Source organism: Thunnus maccoyii, chromosome 22 (assembly GCF_910596095.1).
Source record: "Thunnus maccoyii chromosome 22, fThuMac1.1, whole genome shotgun sequence".
Lineage (NCBI taxonomy): Eukaryota > Metazoa > Chordata > Actinopteri > Scombriformes > Scombridae > Thunnus > Thunnus maccoyii.
In genome coordinates this window covers 7,837,539-7,849,595 of record NC_056554.1, presented here as the reverse complement: position 1 = coordinate 7,849,595, position 12,057 = coordinate 7,837,539, and the positions used below count along the sequence as shown (strand labels likewise).

The window sequence follows — 12,057 nt, the reverse complement described above, 5'->3', positions numbered from 1 at the left end:
GTTTTTTGCCCTCAGTTGGCTGCAGCATCACACAGCAGCTGAAACGATAAGTGCGTCTCCAAACTGTAAAAGAGGCTGTGTGCATTCACGCACGCGGCACAGCAACGGTAACTTCATTAACATCGGATCACTCAGGATCTGACAGTAATTACTGTAATGTTCTGCATTTTGCCACACACCTACAGGTCAGCTGTTACACACACATTCCAGGTTTAAACTGTGGAACTGTTTGTAATAAAGCAGCCCCTCACTGTATGGATGAATCCTGAGCTTGGTCAGCGATGTTCTTTTTATTTTTAAATCCGAGATAAGCCCACAGCCCCACTTGATCCCCCCCACCCTCCACCCCAATGTCTGACTGTAGATTTTGCCCCTAATATCATTCAATATCAAATCTTCAAGCCTCCCAAGCTTGAAGATTTGAAGAGAAAGAGACAGAGAGAGATAGAGTGCGTGAGGAGTGAGTGTGTGTGCAGTTAACACCAACTATCTGAAGACGCTAATAACTCCACCCTAATTGCATGTGGCAATTAGCGCTGGTCTTTGTGAATTAGACTGTTTTTGCAACAAGGTTAATTTGCATAGAAAGGGGCCAATTTTGTGTAGAATGTATGAATATTACCCAATTTACATACACGTAAATGGCACAGGTGCACCATGACGCTATTTGCTTGGCAGTGCAGTTTGCAGTGCATTTCGCTCTTTGCAGGTGCTTTGTGAATTACACGCTATTTGTCTCATTTGCCCAGGTTTAGCGGCCGCAAAAGCCACGCAATCCTTTTTTGTATTTGGCCCTTAGTTTTTCCACCTGAGATTTATGTGTTAATTGGGTTCCAGCTGTGATGACCTGAGTTTATGACATTAAATGCCAGTGCTTTCTAAATGAGCATAAACAGGGGCATAGTGTTTATATTTTTGGGAAATGGGTCTGTCTTTTGGTAGGTGACGTCATGGTTTGAGATGTTTAGTTAATACGTCCACGGTTATAGTGTGTAAGCAATCAAGAAAAATTGTAAGGTATGAATTTAAAGGACAGGTTCCCACAACAACAGTCAGATGCCCAGATGAATATGAAACACACAAAGAGAGCATTGTTAGGTTATGAAATAATGTAATCAAACAATACAATCAGAAGTATAATGCATCATAGTTCTGGAGACAAAGATTCATACCACCTAGCTATCTTTTCTTTGTCTGAAAAATTGGCACTTAACCAGTCCCTTAAATACTACTTGAACAGAATTTAAGACATCTGTTTACTAACCTTACAAGTCAGCAACCAACCCTCAGATAGAAACACAAGTCAAAAGTTCAACTAACCTCGGAACAGTCTTTCTTCACGACCACATATGACAGTACATAAGCATGCACCAAGTAGCATCAAAAAAATAACATTACTACTATATTAAATTAAGGACAAACCACATTATCCTCTAAAAAAGCTTATCAGATTTACACATAAACATCTACATAACTATAGTTTATCTTATCACTGGCTCAGGTTAAAGTACAACAGAATAAACTTAACTGTTAAACACACAAATACCTCATCTTACACAACAAAGAACTAAGTTTAGTATAGACATAGCACAGAGGAATTTAGAACATGTGTGAAACACAAACTAACACTAAACTGAACTTAAACACTATCTGAAATATTTATGATATATTCAAGAAATACATCAAATGATAACCTACTATTCAGTTTTCTTTCAAACCGTTCATCCGATCGACTTCACACTTGGCGGGTGCATTGCTGGGGAACAAAGGGAGTGCTGTGTCGAATTTGGTGCAATTTGGACATGTGGAATGATTAATATTAATAAACTTAAACTCTGAGGGGAGAGGAGGGGACGACATCTCTCTTCGTTTGATACGTTAAAAGTTAGGCTTTGTTGTGGGTTTCCTGACTCATTTTAAAAAGACACAACAAAAAGAGAGAGAGAGAGGGTGACTGAGCTGAGAGCACGAGTCAGCGACAGAGACACAGGCTGGAAAGTTTTCTCTGAGAGAAAAAGCCGTTGTTGTTTCATAGGAGTTACGTTCTTAAGCACGAATAAATAACCATCAAACACTCAACAGCAATCACTCAACTGCAGAGACAGACGTTCTTTTGGTGCAATTTGGATACACAATACGTTTAATATTAATAAGCTTTGAATAAACAAGCGAACAGTGAGCTGCTGAGCTCTGTGTCGGAGTGCAGCAGGGGCACATTTTGAAAGGGCACTGCACTAGTCATTCCTAATGTTATATTAATGTTATATTATGTTATATTCATACTGCTTATTAAGACATCCCTTCCAAATGGGTAGGAGATGGGAGGAAAATCCACAGTACTCGGTCTGTGCAAAAATACATTACAGTTCAGCTGAAGCTAATATCCGGCTTCAGCGGTGTGAGGTAGGACCATAAAGTAGGTGTCTTCCAAAGTGGCAGAATTTTTAGTACTAAATTCCCTCTTTGTGTTGCTATCCCTCCACTGCAGCTCAGCACAGAAAGGGTGATTTTTCTACTAAAAAGGTTGTAACTTTGGATGATACCCACTTGATTTGACTAACTCAGATTCCTGACGCCTCATATTAGCTTCAAATAAACTATGAAATATATTTTTGCACAGAACGAGAGCTGAGGATATTGTCTCTCACCTCTTACATTGGTGGCATGTTAGAAGGAGATCTTGTTATGGCCGATATGAACAAGAGGAGCAAGTGAAAACCAAGTCAGTGAAAGAATGTGAACCTGTATAATGTTCTCAAAAGTAAAGTACAAACAAGTGTGAGCCTGTTGCATGTGTACAGTCACATACAGGTCAGGAAGAAGCACACAGTCCAAATAATAATAGTGGGATGCCAGCAGAAATGTGTGGATCAGAGGTAGCTCAAATCTGCTTCAGGTTCTTTTCAAAATGTAACTGTGAATGTTCTGAGTTAAAGTGACACTTTTTCTATCAGTTTTTAGATTATTAGATCAGGATGAATTGTTAAGTTTTGGAAGGAATGCTCCTTTAGTGCTGTTATGGTTTCTACATACTAAAAGAAACAGTATACTATGCTCTTCAGCTCATTTATCACAAAATACAGCGAGACAGCAATCTGATAGTTTAATCTTGTAACATACTGTACAGCAACATTAAGAAAGGAGGATGTGCTTTACGTGTATGAAGTCCTTGGTTCAATCCCCAGCATCTCCATTTGTAACTCTCCTTTAGAGCTTTTTTACATTAAAATAATGGTTTGTGTTTAAGATAAACACTACAGAAAGGATTTTTGGAGGGGATGTAGCTCAGTGGTAGAGCGCATGCTTCGCATGTATGAGGTCCTGGGATCAATCCCCAGCATCTCCAACTCTTATTCTCTCAAGCTTCTGTCCTTATCAAAGTTTACGTTAAAGATACACAATAAGATACATTGGAGGGATGTAGTTCATTGTGAGAGGACATACTTTGCATGCATTATTTCCTCAGTTCAGAACAAAGGCAAACAAGTTTGTGTTGGGGGGTGTGTGTGTGTGTGTGTGTTTGTGTGAGAGAGAGGAAATAATGTTTACCTCAGAGCTAAACTAGAAAAGCAATAAAGGAGGTTATTGACGTGAGGTAGGAGGAAAGATGGAGGATAGATCAATGACTGGGTAATAGACAGACTCCACCAGCAATCACAAAACGGTTTTGTGGATGGTGTTTGAACAGGATAAAGACTGCCACTCAAAACCTGGATTCGGGACTTAATATATGTGGATGGAATGACTATGTTGTCAATTGGAGAAGCTTTTGCAAACCATGTTTTTGAATGAAATAAATGCCTTGACAAAGCTGATAAATCGAAGTGAATACTAAAACTGTTTGAATGAATATTTGTCGAAATATGCTGAGGAAACAGATGCTGGAAGCCATTTGAGAGGGATTTACAGGGAGTTTTGAGAAGCACGCGTCACATGGATTTTCATAATACTGAGCCCTATTATGAGGCAAATTCTGACAGAGAGAAAAGAGTTAAGAACACACAAAGACACAAAGACACTCATTTGCATAGATTTAAATAATATGTAGAAAACCAATCAAAAACAACAAATAATGTCCAGTTGCACACAAAAGGCATGCAATGTCACATATACTGAACACATACACATTACTTTAGTTATTTTTTGGGTTTGTGGAAAAGGTGAAAATGGTCAAATGATGCATCGTCCACCACAATGACAACTGCTGCAGATACTTAACTCTTTTCAACATCTATCTGCAAATGTTCTCACAGTTCGGGATGAAGTGCCACTCACTCGGTTACTCTGAAATTAGGATGAATTATTAAAGGTTTTGGAAAAATGTTTCTCTAATGCTGCTGTAGTGTAGGCAAACGCTGAGGGCGTCAGGGTGCTGAAGAAGTGCAGCGCAGCCGATTGATACAGAGATGGAGAGAGAGAAAGAGAAAAAAAAGTTAATTACACATGCAAATTGTGGAGGCAAAAGCATGCTCCGTGTTGTCAGTAGATTAGTTCTACTTGTGTTTCTCGTAGTATTTTCAGAAGAGAGCACTTTTTGTGAACTTGTAAATGTGCTCTGAATGAATGCGAAATTAATCAAGTGTGTATTCAACACACTGACACAGAGTTCCAGTCTCTCCTGAGATATAAATTCAACATCATCTGCTCGAAAGCATATTTGGGATTTTGTACAATACATTTGGGATGTTGTTAGACAAACAAACAAATTTCAGAGTAATAACATTTCAGATATGTTAATCTTTTAGAGGAGAGTCCAGCTTGGACTCTCAGCTCATTAAACTGTTTATGCATTTAAAAGGTTCAAGAGGATGAGATGAGCTCATGGGATAATTTTATCAATTAATTCTAAATAAATGCTTTTGTGGTGTGAGGGGGGTAGGGATGGTGCCTAGGGTGCCACCTGAGCGCCATGTAGCTGTAGGTGCAGTGACAGTAAAGGGGGATGTAGCTCAGTGGTAGAGCGTATGCTTCGCATGTATAAGGTCCTGGGTTCAATCCCCAGCATCTCCATCTAAAGTTATTGTTAGCTGAGAACATCCATAGTGCTGATAGTGGTAAAAGCAAAACTCCACAAGGTACCTTTAAGGGTGAATTTGAACTGGACTTGGAGCAGATTGAATCACTGTTGAACATGACACTGCAGGAACATGTGAAAATAGCAGCCATGCACGGGCCATTTCATATGAATAAAGCATTAACACCAACTTATTTACACAAGTCTAGTTCAGAATCAGCAAATATATGTTCAGAAGGTAAAACCTAGCTGAGACCTTTTCCACTCGGTTATTTGTTGATGCAATTTTAATTTAGCCGTCAACAGGAACTTCCTCTTAAGATTTTAAAGTTCATTTAGCCTCAGAATCTGTTGCAGAGTCTGTCGAGAAACATTAAGGAACAGGAGTTTAACATCAGCAGGGGATAAACTTTTCTGAATCAGTTCCTGAGACAGCTACCACTATCATTAATAAAATAACACATTAAGACGTTTTCTGTGGAGTAATGGTGTCACATTCTTTTAAAGCAGTTCAAAAGCAATGTGACATGAAACATTAGTGGTTTGTCAAGCCTGCGGCGGCCCAACATCATGTGAAGATATTTCAGATATGAAAAAAAAGCGCTCGTCAACGAAACTAGATATGTTTTGTCAGGTATGGAGATGAGTTTTTTTCAAAGAAAAGTGCCTCTATGGAAAAGTCTATTTCTGATGGTGGAACAACTTTATGTAGTGAAAGAATTTATATGCAAACTCACACTGTGATTCACTGAAATTCACACCATTTATAGACTCAGAGATGTGTTGTTTTCATTCAGCAGTGGTTGCTTTCTGCTTCAGAACTGACTCTGTGCACTTCTGAAAAACTGTAAAGAGTAATCATGTGTCTCATGACAAACCTACAATACACAATAGACCTATAAGACTGTAGACGTTTATCAAATCAAAGTATCAGCAAAGAGCAACAAGACAAAAAGTTGAGAGAAACAGACGTTTCCTCTCTTATTGTAGCTTATCTTAAATGGGTTTATAATCTCTTGATAGTGGAAATGAGGATTTCTGGAAGAGTGATAACATCCATTCAGTAAGTCAACTAGATAAGGAGTTTTCAGAAAGAATACCTTAGCTACTGTGCCTCTGCAAAACAATAAATGTAAAATAAAACACCCTTAACGTCTGTATCAAATATGACTCTCTGGTTCTCTCTCTCTTTACAATTGTAGTAACAACTCATACTGACTTTTATATTTCATTTTGACAGGGGCTATAGCCTCATTGAGCAACCTGTTTTTTTTGTCTCCATATCTCTTCCTGCATTTAACCCTGTCGAGAAGAGGGTCATGAAGGAGCATAGGCTGCCGCGGGAGTGTTGAATTATTCGGATAGACCGTCAAAGCAGGTTTGACCGGGTCACTGCATTGGTCCGAGTATCTCCACTTCTTGTAATCCATCTTGTTAAAGACATCAACAACAAGCCCTTGTGCCAAAATTAGCACAAGGGCTTTTGACCTGCTGTGGCCAATCTAAATAGAAGACAACATTTAAGGAGGGGGACTCGTCCTCCAAGCTTACTTAAAAACCTTCTAATCTGAGTATCAGCAAATCTGTTGAAATCTATCAAACCGTCACAGGATATGGTAAGCAGACAAATGCAATTTCCACATATTACCAAACAAAAAAGAGCGAAGAAAGGAGTAAAGTGGATTGATGATATCAGACTTTAGGGAATCTCTCAACCCCTGAAAAAATGGAGATTAAATTCTCTTCAAGTTTATTCTTTATCTTGTCATATTGTTTGGGTTTAAGCAGGCACAGAGAGAGTGTGAGACAGAGAGAAAGAGAGAGAGAGAGAGAGATTCAGGTGTTCATGGGAGACAGGCAGATGGTTGTAATCTATCACTGTTGCGGCTCCAGATGCTGTGTCTGTGTACGTGCATGATTGCCTGTTACTGTGGGTGACCTCTAGTGCTGACTATGACTGTGCAAAAATAAAATGTCTCACACCCAACACAGACGCTTGTTTTTAGAAGCCATGAATCTGTATTGGGAGTAAATATACATAAGTTTTGAGGGTGTGCTTGAATGTGCATTTTAATAAACATATGTAGCCTACATACTGTAAATGTGTGACACATCTTTAGAAAATGACACCAGCTGTAACAAGACTTTGAATAATAATTTGGAAATTAGGTTTCTGAGCTGGTCTTTGTGCAACAGATTGCGTGCATGCACGCACACATACACTGGACACAAACACAATTTGGACAAAGAGATGCATGCTCATGTCTCAATGACTACATTTACATGCACACTGATATTCCACAATTAATCTGAATATGACAATATTCTGAATTTGATACCGGTCATATAAACAGCATATTTGAATATTCCAAATTAGGCCTTATTCTGAATGTAGCATTTTCCGACATGTGGGATATGCTGATATTATTCTGGTTTTAGGAGCATTCTGTGTACATGTATACAGCACATTCGGGATATGTGTCTCAACTGGGGGTTTTTACCGCAGTTTGCGTCACACGGCCCTCTTGCCTGTTTACAGTCAGCTCTGTGTGTTGTAAACAAACCAACTAGCCAACAGTTTGCAAAGCTGGGAGACAGATGCATGTCCAAAAGATAAGCCCATATTTCTGGTCGGAAGGACAAACTCACCTACCTTTAAACATTTTGAGAGACTTGGATAAACAGGTTTTTGGATATACGTCACCAGTTGAAAACAATTTTATTTTGACGCAAAGAAGCAAAATGGCACAAGCAGCTCCAGCCGTTTCACTTTTCCATATTTTGACGTGATAAACGGAGAACGCATGGCTGCATGTAAAGGGGAATATTAGTGGAACACTCACTTTCATTGGCCATGTAAACAGCTTAGTAGGAATATTGTCTTTTTTCAGAATAAGGGCAAAAACCAGAATATTTTGTGCATGTAAACGTTGTCATTGTAATGCACCGCTGTCACATACACACAACAACAGCAGATGAAAGGACATGGAAAGATGGACAAAAGTTTATATTTCTCTAGTCTGGAGGAAGGAACTTCCTTTAGTGTGCAGAATAAATGGTGGATTCATTTGCGAGTAAGTGATAACTTTCTAGCTGTGGGTTGACAGGCTCTCCTGGAGCAAAGTTACAGCACAGATGGGGCAATATTTCACCGACTGGCAGACGAGAAGACACACACTCACACACAAAATCCAGAAGGGCAGCTCACTAAAAGGCTACTTGTGTTAGTGCCAGAAAAACTGTCAGCCTTAGGTGATGTCACCCCATGTCCTTGGCTTCAGTGATGAAGAGCCAGAGGGCAACTGGCTACCTACTGACTCTGTTGTCAACACCTGTCTGATCTCCTTTTCTGTCTGTGACTCTTTCTTTTTTATTCCTCCCTTTATCAACCTTTCGTTGTATCTCTCTCAGTCGTTCTCTCTCCCTCTTTTCCCACACTGTGTTTCTCGCTGTGAAAAGTGTTGTTCCATCCCTCCCTCCCTCTCTCTTCTGCCTGTATTCCTTCACCTCTACTTCCTTCCTCTCTTGTCACTGAGGTCTGAGCGTTTCTGAAAGTGACAAACCAACAACTGTGAAGTGACCACATTTAATAAGGACACGACTGACGTCAACAGAAGCTAAATTCAGTAAAATATGAAAATATATACACTGCCCTGGGACAATCAGTAACAACCATGTTTTGACAGATAGTCCCAGCATCCCCTTTTGGCCAGCCAAAGTGTTGAGTTGCATCATTTCATCAACTTTCATCAAATTCTGACCCCAATTTCATCATGGGGAATAAAACAAGACTCCTCTGCATTGTCTACTCGTGCGGAGGAGTCACATCCCTCTTGCTCAATGATAAAAAAGCAAACTCTTATGCTTTGTTTGCAACAGTTATTATCTCTCTGACTTTTATGATACAATATGTGGGAAAATTGAGAATATTAATATTGAAAATAATTTGAATGAGGTGGTTGACTTATGAAAATAGACGCTACTCTTCAGAAACAGTCATGGTTCATATTTGAAAATATAATGTAATGTAAATTTTCACTAATTTGTGGATATTTAATATTGGCAATAAGAGTTATTATTATTATTATTATTATTATTATTATTATTATTATTATTATTATTATTATTATTATTATTATTATTATTATTATTATTATTATTATTATTATTATATCACTGATGCTTAAGCTTCATATCAAACAGAGTGATGTAGTTTACAGATTTTGTCTCTAACTGTGTCGAGGGAACTGCTGCATGTAGTTTGGGACAACTTGTTGACTGTATTTGAGTCAACAACTTGGTTGTTTGACTGTGAAGGGGAAAATCAAAACCACTGGTGCCATAATCATTCCCTTCTCTCTCTCTCTCTCCGTCTCTGTTCCTTCCCTCTCGCTCCATGACCCATTTCTGTATCTTCTCCCTGGTGCTCGAATGTACAATTACAGAATAGGCCTGGGATTCAAGGATAGTTGAATTTGAACAAAAACAGGATGCGTATCAAGGCGTTGTTCCTGAGACACTCATATACATGTTTGAACTTTTATTCTTGTGAGGGACCTCATTGTAATAGAGCACTTCCTTGCCCGTAACTTTAACCATCACAACCACCCTTCTTACATTAACCTAAACCCAGTTCTAACCTTAACCATAAAACAAAGTCTTAACTCTCACACAGCACTTTGAAGATGTGAAGACAAACCAAATATGTTCTCACTTTCCAATAATGTCCTCACTCTCAAGGTGTAAAATTCAAACAGGCATATACACACACTAAGCAGACCTCAGAGTTTTGCTGCCAGACGCAATAAAAACACGCTGCATCTCAATCATGCACCCGCAGTCTTAACACAATGGCTGTTGGCATTTCGAAAAGTGAGACATTTGCGTAACAGCTGCTTGATAGACGTTTCAACGAAGCAGCTGCACTGTGCTCTGTTACTGTGTCTGTCCACTACTGTTTTAAGGTACTTCACACACACACACACATACGCGCTCAGTTGTGAGTTGTTACATCTTTTTTTAGCTGTGAGAGAAGTATGTAAAAATGATGAGAGACAGAAAGAGAGAGAGAGAGAGAAAAAGTCTTTTTCTTAAAGTTTCACTTTGGCTCATAAGAAAAAAATTCACACTCCACCCACCTCCTATAATATACTGCACTCCGTGGACTGACTGACAGGCACACACATAGCTAAAATAAATAGCCTGTGTAAGGGAGATGTATTTGCCTTTAACAGACCATTCCCATCCAGCATCTTAACACACAGACGGACATGATTAAGATTCCGCACCCAGATTCCAGAGTATTCCCAGAGTCAAGACTGCTTTCTACATTTGACTTTATCACGTTTAGTCTATTAGTCACACAAGCTGTCAAACCATGCTGTCTACTGTACTTACAACTGCAAAAATTAATTTGTACATGAACTGGTTTTAAATGATTTATTTACAAATATATTACAATTTGATCTACAGGATTTAATGAAGGATTAATTTCTTCATTTGTATCGTTTTTTTCTTAATCTTTGTTTTTACAGTCCAATTACATTCCAGTTAATGAACTGTTTAAAAAGATTTGCAGGACCCCATCACTTCCTCCATAATATATCTGCCCTATACATAGCTGGTATCTCTGAGTCAAAATCCTGCTTGTGTGTGAGTGTCTTAACTTCTAACACTTCAAACACTATTTCAGGACCTTTTTGATCATCCAATAATGCTGAGTAGAATTTATACTAGCGGAACAGATAAACTTCTTATCTTTGATTTAAGCCTTCTTCTGTTTTCTGCCAGACGACCTCTGAGGTCAGCGTAGCTCTTGGAAGCAACGCTGACCCCATTCCCTTTTCTGTGTTGGCCAATTCTTACAGTACCTCATCCAAAATGTCTGCGGTTTTACTGTGAGGAATGTGACAAACTTAAATATCGTACAGAAGGTCTTTACACACTCGTTTTTCATTATGTACAGTACTGTGCGAAGTTTTAGCAAAGGTTTTGTGAAAAGATCACAATTAGGTAAAACAAATACTCAACTGAGATGGCACAGACAGTGGTGAAACAGAGTAAAATGAATACCAAACCAAATAAAAATCTCCAAATTTATATTCACAACAAACATTCCAATTAAAAAGGAGTCCTCTACTGCATAATGCTGTTGTACTATTTGTCATGTTACCAAGTCTCTGTGTTTAAACCTTCTGGATTTATGAGAGAACTGGTAATGGCAGACAACACAAGGGGATGCATATTCAAACTGACAGTGCTGTTACACAGTAGGTATAAAAACATTCATAATTTCTTTGAAACCAGAGCCAAACCAATAAAACAGTGTATGTAGCAACAATCATGTTTTCTTCACTGTGGAAACAAGGATTTATAATAAAACAACTTTACGTGGGTAGTAGCACCACTAATGTTAACATTTGAGAGTGTATGCCTTGGTACCAAAGAGCTTGAGTGACACTCCTGTTTCAAGCACTCAGTGCTATAAACACTTCTGAGAAAACAAGGAGGAACGCAGTGATCTAGTCCCATTGGCATCACAGCAGCTAAAAGGGTGTAGGCCTCACTGTGGTAACTACTAAACCATGTCTCCAAGGCTCCGTTCCAAACATTACTTTGTTGAATGGCATTGCTTTTTTATTAGACACTGGAGAGAGGCTAGAATAAGCATCACCCATGTTGATCGATAAATAGAATAAACGCAAAAGAATTTGTACTGGTAATGGTGCTGCAGAAGGCTCCAGTCGCTCCTGTGGATTTTCTTCTAGATATTTTTTCACAGTCAGAACAACAACAGAGGTTCACACAGACTCAAACGAAGGGAAACTACAAGACATAAGATGGAAGACAGACTAATACTGCATGCCATTTTTCTCCTTGTGCTCATCCTAATTCATAACTTCAAGTGAGTGAGTTTAACTCTCCACCTTCATCTTCACCGTAACACTTGGCATCAAAGGCTACCCGTAACACCTCGTCAATAGCTTTTGACAGTGCTTTCCAACCTTTTTGGCCTGTGACCCCTTAAAATAAAGCAAAGTCTA

General features: G+C 38.8%; 1 protein-coding gene and 2 non-coding genes across 13 annotated transcripts in view; 2 read left to right on the top strand and 1 right to left on the bottom strand.

Annotated features, from left to right (window-relative positions):
* Positions 1-12,057, bottom strand: part of LOC121889333 (meiosis 1 associated protein) — a 66,599-nt gene that overhangs the window by 43,410 nt on the left and 11,132 nt on the right. The gene's annotated exons all lie outside the window — the stretch shown is intronic.
* On the top strand, positions 3,275-3,346 carry trnaa-cgc. Its single transcript has one exon. It is a non-coding gene; the product is annotated as a tRNA-Ala (tRNA).
* trnaa-cgc lies at positions 4,939-5,010 on the top strand. Its single transcript has one exon. It is a non-coding gene; the product is annotated as a tRNA-Ala (tRNA).